This window comes from Electrophorus electricus, unplaced genomic scaffold (genome assembly GCF_041902795.1).
Source record: "Electrophorus electricus isolate QZ-2024a unplaced genomic scaffold, ASM4190279v1 Scaffold42, whole genome shotgun sequence".
NCBI lineage: Eukaryota > Metazoa > Chordata > Actinopteri > Gymnotiformes > Gymnotidae > Electrophorus > Electrophorus electricus.
In genome coordinates, this window is record NW_027658714.1 from 469,699 (window position 1) to 485,942 (window position 16,244).

Here is a 16,244-nt window from a genome sequence, read left to right on the forward strand (position 1 = left end):
ATGCACCTTAAAGCTGTGCTCTACAGCTAGGTCCTGTTCCATGACTGCATATATAAATTTACTACTGACATTGCCATTTATATCTGGCCATTTACAGTGCACTCTTGCTCAATGCAGCACTTGAAGCTGATTTTCCATTGTGTAGTTATTATGTTCAAGAGATGTTTGACCCGGTCAGGGTGACACACTTTAGTGAGGGCAGCAGTATCCTAGAGGACACTACAGACAGTGACGGAGACATCTCAGAGCGCGAGGTGAGAGGTTGAGTTTTTTGTTACTCTCTCTACGACATACTTTTCATGCCAGGTACTATTGTCCAGTTCAGCCCAATTTAATTTACTGCCTTGTATTATGATATATAAATTGCTGAACATCTTATCACTCAGTTTCAAACATCCCCTCAGCTGTTTTAAGCCATTTCGGTTATTCAGAAGTACTGCTAAATGGATGTGGTGGGAAAATGAGAGCACATCAAACACAGACAGCTTTATGCATTGAGTAGTAAAGAGTAAAAGTTTATTGAGTTTGTAAAGGGAAAGAAATGTGAGTTCCACCTTCCAACTATAACTTTTCTAGGATACGTGATCAGCCATGGTGAAATCACTACGGATGATAAGAAGATCAAAGCCATCTTCCAGTGGCCCATTACTATTATAGTTAAAAAACTCCAGAGATTCTTGGGATTTGCAAACTTTTACCGATGCTTCATATGGAATTTTAGCAGCATTGCAGCTCCTCTCACAGCCCTCCTGAAAGGAGCAATGACCAAGCTACTTTGGAATCAGGAGGCTGATCAAGCATTCAGGAAACTGAAAGAAGCTTTTACCACGACTAGCATACGTCGACATCCTGATCCTTCCATTCCATTTGTCGTGGAAGCTGATGCTGCTAACATCGGGGTAGGAGCTGTACTTTCACAACGATACGACAAGTCCAAGTTACAATAGATGATTAAATAGACAAGTGTATATAAAATAGATGATGGAATAAACAAGCCATACAAGACACAGTCATCCCAATGGAATGTCTGTCGGGAAAACATTACCTACCTTGTGCTGTGACCATCTGTTGAAGTGGGCTCATTCTTCGCTGGTTCAGGGCTATGACAAGCGATATTTATAAGTATGTTTCTTCATGTTCAATTTGCAGTCAAAGCAAGATGCCTAAGACCCTACCCACAGGAAAGCTCATGCTTCTTCCCGTACCAGAAAGTCCTTGGTCTCACATCACCTTAGATTGCGTTACTGACCTCTCTGTCCTCACTGTAGTTGATGGATTCTCCAGGGGTGTGTGGTTCATTGTGTTTCCGAGTATGCCTACAGCCTGCCAAACTGTGGAAGCCTTGTTTAACCAGGTGTTCCGTATATTTGGCATCCCAGAGGACATAATATCATATTGGGGACATCAATTCACATCTCGAGTTTGGGCTTCCTATATTGAACACATCGGGGTAGCTATTAGTTTTACATCCACAGTCAAATGGCCAATTCCTACATTGTTTTTATATGAACAATCCATCAGACCGGTCCAAGTTCCTCTTATTGGCAGAAATGGCCCAAAATTCACTTACTAGTTCATCCACTGGCTTGACTCCTTTTTATTGTATTTTAGGTTATCAGCCTCAAATGTCCCATGGACTTCCATATCAGCTGGTTTCCCCGCTGTGGATGAATGGATGCAGCGGAGCGAAAGGGTATGGGAGGAAACAGATCAGTGTATTGTATGAGTTCTCTGAACGTATAAGGAAATTGCGGACAGGCACAGAGGGGAGAACCCGATATACCAACCTGGTGACAGAGTGTGGCTCTCTACACAGGACTACCGCAAGCCGGGGTCATGTCGCAGGTTAGGTCCCAAGTATATCGGTCCATATGAAATGACCAAGCACATTAATGAAGTCACATATCAACTCAACTTACCTGCTCACTTTTGTGTTTTGAGGTCATTTCATGTGTCCCTTCTTAAGCCTGTTGTTCCTGTTGTGGCCTTTGGATGAGATCACCCCTGAGGTCACTCCTGTATTAAGTATGTTGGTTGCTGTCATTAGAGTGTATTGTTTCTGAAGGTTTTTTTGCATTATGCAATGCCTCTTCGCAGAGTGTGATTTTCAAGAACTTTAGTAAGCAGATGACTTATTTGCATCACCTTTTTTGGTAGGACAAAGCCCATCCATGAGCCAAAGGAAGCTGAGGTAGGCCCCATTCCATGAAAACACAGGGAGTGTGTGAACCAGGATACCAACACAAGCATACATGCAAGCTGACACCTACCCTCCCCTTGTCCAGTGGTTTGGCCAGTAGACAACTAATGAAAAACATTTCAAAAGCGTTTATACAGAAGCCAATGTTCAAATGGCTCTCTGTGCAGTGAGGAAACATATCATAAGGAAGTGCAAATTCCACTAAAGTTTAAGTAGGATCACTGAATTCAAAGTCTAGAGCACTATTACACTATGACTTCTAACAATAGCGTAAAAACAGTAATGTCATTCGTTTTTAGGAAAGGAATGTAAAAGTTTATGAAATATTCTTAAAAAGAGGACAGTTTGATGAGGAGCTTGGTCTTGCACAGCTACCAAAACCCAGGACTGAACTAGGAGTCTTTTGATATTCAATCTAACACTCACCCAGCTGAGCTATTTCAGCTAGTGACTAAATACTTTTGCCTGGTTTCGATCAAAATGTTACCAATGAATGTAGCTCATGTTCATGTCAGAGGAAACTGTCACCTTTATCCCTGGTGAGCTAGTGGCTAGGATTCTCTTTCAAACTTAATTTTTATGTGGAATAAAAAGAAATATGAATACCTCTCTTTATGACCTCCTAATGCTCATGCATACCAAGTCCAGTATGCATACAAACATCGTCAGTATACTAGGAATACAGAGTTTGAAAAATGTTTGTCAGAAGCATCTGAGCTTTATTGCTGGTGGGTGAGTGGCTAGGATTCAACACTTTCACCACTGCGACTTGGGCTTGATTCCTGGTCAGGGGACGCTCTTTTTGCTCACTTAAAAAAGAAGCTTGTATGTGAAAAAACAAACTTCCTTTGAGTCAGATTTTAACTGACAGACTAAGGATAACAGTTTTAAATTCTACAGTCCTCCACTCTACCAACTAAGCTATTGAAGGCAACAGACATGTAATCCCATAAGTCCAAACACCAGTATGTTGGCAAGAAACACGGCCAGTTATGGATGTTTGAATTGTTAAGTTCATTTGACACAAAGAAGAAACATTGCATTGTACGAGTTGGAGATGTTCAGCTCCAACAGATATCTCTTGATTACATTTGGATGCATACTGGACTTTGTGTACAATCAATAACTACTGGTACTAACTCAAAGTATGTTTCCCCCTTCAGTTTTATTTTATGCCAGAATAAAGACTTTCTGTCTTTAGAATTCTACATGACTCAAACTGAGATGCAGCAGATCACTTAGCTAGAACAAAGGGTCTTGTACTACAATAACGACTTTTGCTTTATTGCCCATAAGGTCCACCTCTTTTTTCTTTAACCCTCAGATCATCCCGTAGATGTTAGAATTATTCTAATGAAATTATAATTAACATTTAAAAAAATTCCTTAACATCACTCTTAAAATAACTTTTACCTTACAAATGATTTCTTTACCAGCAAATTTGAGTTGGTATGAATTCATCTATTAATTTTTCGTTATTATTTCATTAAATACATGCCCCCCCCCCCGCCCCCTAAAAAAAGAATAACAGTCCAACTGAAAGGTCTAAATGAATCTTTGCAGTAACAACAGTCTTTTATGCTCTTCCAACCACCCCACCTCCTCCCAGTGGACACACCATGCTCCAGTACATGATTCTGGAGTGCTGTGCTATCTGTGCTCCCCACTAACTTTTCCTACCTGCTGGGGTTTCTCCTTCCTGGACCTGCCTTAAAATGCTTAAAATGACAGCACCTTGCCCTCCATTTACCTGCAACATTCTGCACTGTCACAAACAATATTTATGTGCACATTAGCAGATGAACCTCACCTGGATGATCCACATTTCATTTCTTTGTACTGTTATAATAATGAGTTACTGTATTTCTACCCAGGTGTTCTATCCAGGTGAACTGTGCTCTGTTTCTATCTCCTATGATGTCTTTGTGTAGGAATGCTGTAGTGTATCTTTCATGCTTACAATTTGTCAGCCATCCTCTACCCAACTCATCTTTGCCCAGGTTTATCCAGGGTTAACCGAAGGAGGATGAGTTCCCTTTTGAGTCTGACACCTTCCAAGTCCCTTCCACCATTCCAGTGAGTTTTTCCTACTGTCACCCTTGCCAATGTCATTTGGCTTATTTATCAGTTGTCACAAGGTGTTAACGTTATTATGCACATGTATATAAAATGTGTATATACTCTATATACATAAATATATATATATATATATATATATATATATATATATATATATATATATATATATATATATATATATATATATATATATTGCATTATTCTCTGCACCTTACATGTTATTTGCAGTTTGGATTGGATTATAAAGTGAATTTCATTGGTGAGTACTATATTTTTTGGTGACAAAGTATAATCTAATCTTTACAAAGCAGTGACCAGAAAGGAAGACCTGGATGAGGCTTTGGTCCCCATGATAGTTAGAGACACACAGCCATTTAGCATAGTTGAGGATAAAAGCTTCAGGGACTTGGTAGCAAAATTGGATTCAACTTATATTCTCCTAACTAGGAAGGTATGTGTGGTGACATGGATACATTATGAGAGTAGTATTAAAAATATATATAATTATTTTCTTCCTTCCCTTTAGACTGTAAAGGCCATGGTTGAGGCCAAATGTCAATAAGAGAAAGAGAAGGCCAAAGCTGAGGTCCAGAAAATTCCTGCAATGAGTTTGTCAGCAGATATGTGGACATCTCTTAATGTGGATGCCTTCTTGGCTGTGACCTGCCATTTTATAGATGACAACACATTTCTGAAGTCTACACTACTTGGTGTTGTGAAATTCCTGCAGGCGCATACGGCTGAAAATTTGGCCTGTGTGAAATCCTCTCTTATGGAACAATGGGGAATAAAATAAAGTCACATGTCTGGTTACTGATGGCACATCTAATATGATTGCCTGTGGAAATAGCTGAAGCTGCCTCATGCGCTTCAAAAAAAAAGAAACTGAGGTTGAAACAAGGTGTTGGAGCGATTAGTAGAACTCAGGGAGCCTGTGGGGGCAGATTTGGCGGGTTTACAAACTGATATTCCTGCGCTGATCTCTGATGTGTACAGTAATGTATGTGGGTGCCGGTCTATACTGTATTCTTTTCACAAGGCAACTGTGGAGCTGTCAGACCTCAGTGGCAGGCATAATCATATCCCAACACATTTCAGACTAAAGGATTTGAACTCCCTGGCACTGCCAGACACCTAACTGGCTATAATTTGATGGGGAGGATGCAGGTTGTCTGCATGCCTCTGGAATTGCTTCTTTGACCTATTCACACAGCGATCGAGAGCCTTACACTAATGCCAGAGTCCCTCTGATTTCATACTTTTCTCTGCATTGTCCAAGATTTGTAAACAAGCACAAATCCATGGGTAAAGTTTTGTAATCAAGAACACACTCTCATGTACTTGGAACATGTCTTAGCAGATTGTGATTTACAAGCAATGTTATAAGCAACACAAGTTCAAACAGGTGGTTTGTTAACAAGGGGTCATTCATCAAACAAAACCCACATGGCCCATATGGGGATCGAACCCATGACCTTGGCGTTATTAGCACCACGCTCTGACCAACTGGGCTAATCGGCCTTTCTCCGTTCATTTCGCAGTTTTTGGTGCAGCACTGAAGGGAACCTTTCCATGAAATTGTAGACTTGGTGTCAACGAGATTACGGCCACTTTTTCGACCGAGCATAGGTGAAAGTTGACACTTATTGTTCCCTCTGACAAATGGTTATTCTGTAGCCAACTTTTGAATTAAACTTCAAAAGCAAATGTGGAGAAGCTTTTGTTAAAGAGCAATTCAGTGCAGTTGTACACAGTGACGAAATCATCAATTGCAAAGTCCACTGAGCTTTATTGCTGCGAGTTACATAGTGCTGTCTATTACACCATGAAATCTGCCATAACAACAAAAATGTAATGTCTGATTCTGTGAGCCAAGGAATATAAACCTTTTAGGGACATATTTAAAATATCAGATTTTCTGCCTGAGCACAGAGTAGGCATTTTTTTCTAGCTTTAACCATACGTCCTCTTTCTTTGGAAATCTGTGTCATTGCTGCATGAATAAGCAGAAAGATTTTGAGCAATTTTTTGTCTGGGTCTAAGGGGCAATTTATTCAAACCAAAAGATGCTATTTTAGCTAGTTTGTCAAATGAACATGTCAAACCTACAGAGACAATGTGTCTAGCTACAGAGCTCTGCAAGGTTTAATTCTTGGAAGTATTTGAAGCCATAGAAAGTTATTCTGTAAGCATTGCTTAACTCAATAAAAAGAGACAGTTAGAGCCAATGGCTGCCAGATCTAACATAGCTCACATTTTATAGTGTTTGCATAGCATATCAGAATCTGCAAGAACTATTCCTATCATTTCAGGAATAAGCTTTTTTGACTTCACAGCTAGATGAAATATTTAGGGTGGATGCAGGATTTGGTATGATCTCCTAGAGAATTGCCATTCCACTGTGTCTTCAGCTTTTGTCCGATCTGCAAACAAGTCCCACTCTAGGAGAACTAGGTCAAGTGGTAGAGTGCTCTTTTAGTATGTGAGTGTTAGTGGGATTGATGCTCACATTCTCAAGTCTAGAATTTGTAGTTTTTTTTCTATGATGAAATCCTTTCTGATAGCAAATGTTTTCGGGACCTGCTAATACGCTTATGCCATGCACACATTACGTGACTTTTGAAGTTTTCAAATTGATGTATGGCTCACACTGCACAACTGTATGTCTTGGAATCTGGAAAGCTTAATTTGTGGTATCTCAGTGGCAGACATAATCAGTGATAAACCACTGATATGTCAACTGGTCTTAACACAGACAGATTTAACTTACTCTGTTGAGACTGTGTCTAACTTAAACCTTTCCTTCAAATAGAAGAGATCCTTGTTGCAGAGGTAATGTTTTTACCTTTATATGGTTTTCCCACTCATAGTCATGCAACACACAAATGCAAACCTCTCACAGACTGTCTCACACACATCCAGTTATTCATCTGAACACATGATGTTTCTGTCTCTGTACCGCTATTAGTTATGCAATGGTTCCTCAATACTAGCACTAACTGAACAGGGTTCTGTATAAATATGATCTTTATAACAGCTGCCATAACAGCAAAAATGTAATGTCTGATTCTGTGAGCCAAGGAATTATTATTGATATTGTGAATATTTAATAACCTCCAATGCCAGCAAATTAAATTTCACAATATTGTGAAAATTGTAAAGGATACTTTATTCATGTCCTCATTGCTAAAGATTGTATCGCTTTATCACAGCGATACGCTAGTTAGCTAGCTAACAGTTGAGGTCAGCGAGTGTGAAACTCGGGGCTATAAACCATTCCTTGTGGAACCATTTCATTGTTCAGCTTTCAACTTTGATCGTTTAGGTGCTGGTAGTTTGTTAGCTAGCTAACTGTTCAGCAATAGAAAACCTACTTTTGTATGATTTAGAGACCCAAATTCACAAACCTGTGGGTTTTCAAATGTATCGTTCTCTCTAAATAAGCAAAATGAGTTAAGCCATTACTACAGCTATCGGACTGTTTGAACTACAATATTCGACTGTTCATTTATTGTTAATTAGATTAAATTAACTTTCATAAACATTCTGTATTAATAGAATGTAGTTTGTAATGACTGATTAACTGTGTATATTCAACATGAAGCTATTCATATAACGTTTCAAGTTTGGTTTATTTGTAACATACATTTATTTGCCACTTTCATTTTTAGGCTGTAAAATGAAAGCTCCTTGCTCACAATCATTGCTATAGTTTGATCAAATTCAGTTATATATATAAACTCCCTATTCAATGGGAAGAAACCAGTTCATGTCATTGTGAATTGCTGGTTCTGTAATCAAAACACTGAGGTTCCATATGAGAACAGAAACTGCTGAGACTGTCCATTCTGTGTGCAGTACAATGGCTTCTAAGAGGTATTGCTGTATTTGAGACATGGTGAGGACATATTTTAGTGAAAGTCTTCCAATGATGCACCCTTACCTGAACCATTTTATGCTGTTGCTGCTGTTAAAAAATGCAGAATGGTGATTATAACGAACCGATCCTTGCACAATATATGGAGCACCTCAACCATGGGGTATCAGCTGGTGTCCCTGTGCTTGATGCATCCAAGACTCAACCAGACACTGAAGATCAAGCAGCTGGCTTCCTTCACTCCCAGAGAGGAAGTAGGTTTTCCATTTGAACTGTTGCCTTCTTAGTTAAGACGTATGCATTGTTGATTGCAGTGCCAGAGCTGTGAAACTGTGCAAGGTAATGCATGTCCAGTGCTGGACTTGGGCAAAGATTGTGAGTGGGTCTTCAAGGGCAAACAGGATCTGATGGCCCACATGTAGTTTGATATTATTCCTAAATAAGTAAGTTTACATGGCTATTTGAAAGAAGCTGATCATGTAAGCAGCAAAGACAGAATATCATTCTCTGACTAAGGATTTAGTTGACTCATGTTTAACCCAACTAAACTGTGGTCCTGGCTGATTTTAGTTGGACTATTGAGCCACTGACTCATGCACAGAGTTTTCTGAGTATTTTGCAGTTTCTTACTGTACTGAGTTCTTACTGAGTATAACGTCAACTTTGATACATTTGTTTTCTTTTCACCGAACAAAGCCTTCAACTTTGACTGTGGTGACATGAAATCCAGATCTGCAGAGTGTTTTTTCAGTAATGCATCTTTTGCCCGTGCATTTTGATTGCAGTGTTAGGAGGTCATAACTGCTGATCAGAACTTTGGACAAGAGGGCTTATCCTCATGGCTCTCTGACTTTCATGTACAACAACAAACAATATTTTCTTATTTATTTTTTTCCAGTTGTAACAAACCGTTCTGCTGTTTTTTAACTTCTGTCAAATTTTTTGTTGGTTGTACAGGACAATTACGATGGAAATTGAGGTGTACAAGTGCCACCTTGAACAGACCTACGAGTTGTGCGGGCCTGTCAGACAGCTAAGCAGTATGACATCCAGCACCAGAACCGACAGCTGCGGGCCCTGCTTTTCAGCCACCAGCTCAGATGCAGCCAAGATGCAGACAAAGAATTCATTAAGGTGAGTAATTATTGTCAATGGTTGTCTTAGAATGGTGCTAAAGTGCTTAAGATAGTTTTTGGCGATTCTATAGCCAAGAATTCTCAAGATCACATCTAGCTGCATTCCTGTTGGGTGTGAATGACAGTTGCTCCTTCCCAGTTGATGCAAAGTGACGATAGAAAAAAAGGCATACACGGAACTGGTAGTGAACACTGTCCTTCAAGTGCATATAAAAGTGCATACAGTGTTTGAGCCTGCAATCCAGTTCATTACCCTGTCCAACAGGCTCCCAGGTTCCCCTCCACATCTTCCTTGTCAGAGATAAAAATTGATATAAAAAAATGGATACTTGAATACTTTTGGTTACTTTTTTGTTCCTGGCTACCATGCTTTTTAAAGCATTGATTATTTCAAACATTGATTTATCTAAGATAAGCAAAGACCTGTTCTCTCTTGCTGCATTTTGTGGGTTTTTTTGGGTTTTTTTTGTTTTGTTTTCTTTCCAAATGAAGCTGTTGTTTTCATTTTTGGTGGGTTTCATACTATCCACACCAGCTTCCAGGTTTCTGTCCTTTTACATACCAAGCAATCACCTTCCTTTCTCTTTGCTACAGAGCACCTCTTTTCTGTCCACACCTGCTTGGCTGGTAGCTCTCAGAAGCCTTGCCTTCCTCACCTGTGCTTTTCTGGTTGCGCTGGCCATATGTGGGTCTGGATGTGACTCTGGAGACACATCCTCTCTCCACAACAGCCCGCACACTCTCATCGGGGGAATCATCCCACCCAAAGAAGCCCACCAAAGTGACACTGAAGCCAAAGCAAAGAGCATCACCAACACTATGCAAATGTGGAATGACCTGGTGGGTATTCTGCCAGAGAGAGGCAATAGAGAATATCAAGCTGATCTGGTAGTCTGGAAGCAACCACCAGATGGCTGTTGCTTCTGTTGGCCTTTTGACTTCCATCAACATCTACTCAGGCAGTAAAAAGAAATGGTGTACTGGGAGGTAGTAAATCTTGCTAATCAGTACTTGTTTTTGGCCTGTGAAAATACAAACAAACAATACACATATTCAAACACTTCTGAACTACAATTGCTTATCAGGATTTACACAGGCTTATGTTCTTAATAGCTCTTTGCTTACAACTTCATCAAAGCGGTTTTGTTCTACAGTATGTGCAAAGTCTACTTTCCCACACAGTTCACATGAGTCTTGATTCGTCCTGCTGGTTCTTCATGTCTGTGAATGTGAAAAATCAAACTTTTTTGCTTGGCTTCAAGCAGTGATCCTTTGATTGTATCATTCATGATTCATTTAGGATTACAACCAAGTGGTTCAATATCCAGCTAGAGGTGTACTCAAGTGAGGTAATAAAATGAAATTATTAATGTAATAATATGATGGCAGGAATTGTAAAAGACCAAATTAGGCTTCAGAAGTAAGCAGGAAGTGAGAATGACCAAATATGGCCTCTGTGGCAAGTCCAGGATTGAGGCCAGGATACCACCTAAAGGTACAATTTAAAAAAAAAATGGTTTTGTAACTTGATGAAAATGTATAAATATTGAACCCACCTGAGACTGTTAGACATTCTGTGGTCAATACCTCGTCTGTATGCAACATTGAGCTCAGAATAAAGATGGCACCGGCTATTCCCTTCAATTAATTACTTTATTTTCTATTTAAAGTGTACTTGAGAAAAGGACTGGAATGTGGGAAAAATCTAGGAACCACACAAGAATGTCTGGAGATAAAAATTCAAGGCTGCATAGCCATACCTTAATGTGAGAGATCCTCCATTTCAGAGTCTGCTGTGTGAGAGTCCTGTGCCTTTTTTCTCTAGCTTGGAATAGGACTGTTGCTTCTGCTTCTTAAGGTTTTCAATCAACAAGGACGGTGGCTCCACCTGCAATGAACCATGAGCTTGTTATATTGAACTGCACAAGACAGTAAATTAACTCTTGTATTCATTCTGTATGAAGTGCGCCTCACTTGAGATGTCAGCCAAAGTTTAGCAGTAAATATGGTTATCTGCAGTTGTGTTGCTATTGAAACACATCTTCAGCTAAAAATAAGTCTTCCTTGACCCTACTACACCAAGCCCAGATACAACACAGACATGCATGTGCTGTAGTTGGCTTCAAAACATTCAATGAACTTGTCAGCAACATGGCCCAGATTCCTGCAGCATGTGACATGCGTCTGCACGCATCCTGCCCCCACAGTCTCTGACTGGCTCCCCCCACCCTCCTCCACCCCCAGTTTGCTCTCTCATCCTGCCCACCAGCAGCTAATGTCCGCCGCCGCAGCGCAGCACCTCCCACTGTATGCTGCATGCTCCTCTGTGTGCCTGTGGTAAAACCTCGCCAAGTTTAGTGTTCTAGCCACTGCACTCCCCTCCCCAACTCACACATCAATCTCAGAGGCAGATGGATTCCTGTCTCCCAGCCGCATCCCAGCTTTTTGAATAGTACACATACTTGGATAAATGTTCTCTGTGAATACAAAACAGCAACATTTGTCTAGTGTACCGGAGACCTCTTGGAAGTTTTGTAGACAGATGAGGCCGGGCTGTGCTAGCTGAGAGAGACGATATTTGAGCTTGAATCCGACTAGCACATGCACAGAAGCATAGGGTATTATGAAGGCTCTGCATGATATCGTGACCCAAGGTTGAGCTTACAGTAGGTGGCCATATTGCCTCATATCAAGGGCAGTGTACGTTGGAAGACCATAGCAGAGACGTGTGACCGAACTATGTGCACGAGCGCATAACATGCCGCATTCCTTGTTTTCTCCCATTTTTGAGTGAAGCTAATTGATAGTGCCATCTGCCATCTCCTTTTAGAAAGGCAGTGCAGTGCCTTGGCTGTTGATGTGAGTTGTTTTGTCAAAGGAAAGAATTGAAAATGTGAGCGGTGATCTCCATGTAATACTTAGGCTTTAATGCCCTTTACCACTCATTCAGTGCTTGTCTGTGTTTATGTTTTCAGTGTTACAGTGTGATTTTATTTAGGTGAAATTTGTTTTCAGTCTATCTGCAGTAGTGCACTTAAAGGGCCAGGAAGGTTAGTGGAACACATTTGCTCTGCCTCTGACCTCACAATTCCACTGTAACAACAGTGTTCAATTCCGTCATTTAAAAAAAACAAACAAACTTGTTTTGGTTTAAATTTGTTTAAAGATTTGTTTAAATTGTGTGTGCCAGTGTATGTGAGCGTGTTACAGTCTCTCTGACCCTCCACACCCATTAGTGCGTTCTTCCACTAGCTTCTCTCTCGTTCCTGCTTCAATATTCAAGGGAGGATTGAGATCCATTCAGGTAATTTTGCAGTCTTCAAAAAATGCATTGAAAGACATTCCAGTAGCTCAGTGGTGCACCTGCGCTCCACTCTGCTCCCCAGTTCGGAGGATGCCAGCACCTATGTTTAGTCTTTTATGTTTAGTCTTTTTTAGTCTGTTTCTCTTTATTTCCTTTGGACTCCAGTGCTTTTTAATAATCTGTTTTGGACATGGTATGGCTGCTCCATTACCCAGGAGCCCATACAAAGGTTCATTTCTGCCTGCCTGCATAACTGCTGGAGGGAGGATTTTATGTCCAGAAAATGTTAAGATGGCAACAGCTCGGTGGGAGACAGTATGTGAGAATCACCTCTTAGGCTCATTTTACTGTTTCTCATGTAGAAGGAATTCCCTCACTATGTTCCCATTCTGAGCATCAAAGCCAACTGGGATGGGGGTTTGTCACATTCTGAATTCTAGCTCATGTCATATTTTGTCAGCATTGGCTTTGATAGACTCAGGTTATCGGTACAAATTTACATTCAAGATAAGTTGTCTTTTACATATATATCCCCTCTCCTGCAATCATGGCTAATTAGCTGCATCCGTCATTGTAATTGTTTAATTTTTCATGCTAGTTCAGTCACCCTTGTATTAGTGCCATTCATGTGAAACAGACTCTTGAAAGGTTTTCTTTTTGTATCTTGCATGCCTAGCATAATAGGACATTCAAAATCCCTTAAATTTTAAACTTTTTTTTTTTTTATGTATGTATCTCCTCAACATTCCCAGTACAACTGCTGTAGAGTCCACGACTCAACTCTTGACTAAAGTCTTCACTCCGAGCGTCTGAGCCGGCTGCTGCGGCATACGCCACGCTGCTCTGTGACCCTCACTCTCCACTCCTCTCCTCTCCCAGCTTTTCCAGATCCCTCAGATGCAGACAGCCCAGCCTGCCATTCCAATTAACAGCGCTTCCTTTCGACCCGTGTCCAGCCAGCCCATCATGATGTTCCTGACACCCATGCCCTTCACCTCATCCCAGACCGGCCAGTACTACGTACTCCAGTACTACGTGCCTCAGGTACCCAGAGCAGAGAAAAGCGCCTGTGCAAATATGTACACAGTGTAGCAAATGGGTTGAACATCTGTCTATAAACAGGTTGGCCAGCAATAAATAAACTGCTCCTAAAATGTGTAGATAAAAATATGTTTTATCTTGGAAGCAGAAATGAGAAGTTCTAGTTTAGTTTTTTTTCAGTGTAAAAACTAAATGTTTTTGTATTTTTTGTTTGTTTACTGCTTCGAATATCTCTTTTAGGAGTGTCCTATATGAATGGCCATGTCTGGTGCTAGGCCCTTTACCTCTGCTGTTCTGTTTCATTCTCAGTATCACCACAGTGGCCTTCCCTACGTGGGATATCCCCAGCAGTACTCCGTCCAGCCCACAGGACCCAGTACATTCTACCCTGGGCTCTTTCCTGCAGACTGCCCACTAGCATATGGTGAGTTTGGACTTCCCTTTCTCTACCCCCACCTGGGAAACCCACACGCGTGCTCTCACCGATAAAGAGACCTTTCTTCTGGGTATTCCCGCTGGCTGAAACTGCTTTTTCGTTTGCTCTCTAACTGAAACCAGTGCTTTTTTTTGGTCACCACTAGTGGCAGGGCCTTCATACTATCCTGGCCAGACCATATACACCAAATCTCCATCCATAATAGTGCATACAGCTCAGCAGCCTCCACCCACTAAGAGGGTAAAGAAAACAGTGAGTATTCCCCCTGCCTCAGAGGTGGAATTAATTTAATTGTAGATTGACTTAATAGATGCAAATAACTTGCTGTTCGCTAAGATCCGTATCCGAGACCCTAACCAGGATGGCAAGGATATCACAGAGGAGATCATGTCAGGAGTAGGCATTACCCAGAACACAAGCCCACCAGTGGGACGTCCCTGCACTACCCCTACTGCTCCACAGGTAAGCCATTCAGTCCCACAGCCCGAGCCCCTGATCGGCTGCAGGCCGCTGCTTCGCGTCATCCACTCCACAGGTCAAAGTTCTCTCTCATCTAGTCCTCCCTCATAATAAGCTCTGAGCTGATTGTTTGGTTGTTTGGCTGGCTTTCATTGTCTTGTCCTATTAAAAGCATACATTTAGCATATGCAATCTTTGTCAGTTACAGGAAAAAAAAATACTGTTGGTGGGTTTTTTGTTTGTTTGTTTTACATTCTCCTTACTATAGAATTAACAGTCGACTGTTCGGTGACTTTGCATGCTGAGTTGTAACACTGATTATTAGTATAATTGTGGCAAGAATCAAAATCAACACTAGCTAAAATGACTGAATGCATTGGAATTTATTATTCCAATAGCACAATTTGAATGGGTCTACGGTACCTTAGTGTGTCAGGTCCTGTTATTTCTGTTGAACATTTGATGTTTGGGGGCACATTTTTACATCATTAGGCCTGCAGGCTATGTGATAACGGCTATGCGATAAAAATTGTATTTGTTTCCTTTCCAGTCCAATACAAATTATAAATTACAAATGTATCAAAATGTAATTAAAGTCATATTTGAATTAAATGTATTTAAATACTGTTCAACAATATTTCTACTCATATCTACAGGTGGAACCTAAAGATATGAATGTCAACGAGAGGGATAAGTGTATTGAGGACCTGGAAGCCGTGTTTGCTAAAGTGAGAAAGTCTGCAGTGGAGCAGAGCAATCCTAACGCTTGTTTTCCATAAATTCTCACAATGCTATGAACTATGCATTTCAAGTAGATGTAATTAAATATTGCTTAACACTGTTTCTCTTCATAGTTGGAGGTGAAACTGAATTCTATTATAAAGATGGAATATGGTTCCTGTGAACATGATATGGGCCAACTGATTGAGGAGATGGAATCCACAGTTGCTAGAGTGAGAAAGTCTGCAATGCAGCAGAGCAATCCTAACACTTGTTTTCCATAAATACTAACAATGCAATTAAATATGCATTTCAAGTAGATGTAATTAAATATTGCTCAACACGGTATTTGTGTCTGCAGGCGGCCAAACTGTTAGGATTAGAAGCCGTACTTGCTCGGGAGGATATGGCTGCATAACCTCTGATGACAGCAATAAAGAGCATTAAAAATACTCTGACATTTTTCAGTCTAATCCCTGCCTATGTTGTCTGCAACACAGTCAATTATACCATGGATAGTAATTATATCTTTTTTTTTTTTGTCTCACAAACATTCTGAATGTAACATTTCCTACAGCTTTAAAAATACAATCACCATACTTGGCACCCACACTATTTTTTCCCTTCATGTCCACTTACATCTATGTAACTTAACAATCACAATTCATTTTTAGACAACCAATTTCCAACCTCTATATATATATCGCTCGGAATTCAACAGACACCTGACTCAAGTATTTTTATTTTAATTTCCTCCATGTTGTTTATAATAGGCCTACAGTAAGAAATCCTTTTAAAGGTGATCGCCATTTCTACCACTGTATACTGTTGAAGCATACAAGTTTTTATTCATTGAGAGATATGTCATTTATGGGGATTAGGTACAGCGTGTTTTGTTCAGGACATTCACGACGATATATGTTCTAAATGGGATTGTAAAATAACTAACTAGCTAGCCATGTATTTAGACAGAACCTGAATTGTGTTACATG

The 16,244-nt window shown here is 40.4% G+C and overlaps 1 non-coding gene across 1 annotated transcript; it reads right to left on the reverse strand.

The window, feature by feature from the left end:
* Positions 1 to 5,726: 5,726 nt before the first annotated feature.
* trnai-aau (transfer RNA isoleucine (anticodon AAU)) lies at positions 5,727 to 5,800 on the reverse strand. Its single transcript has one exon. It is a non-coding gene; the product is annotated as a tRNA-Ile (tRNA).
* Positions 5,801 to 16,244: the final 10,444 nt, after the last annotated feature.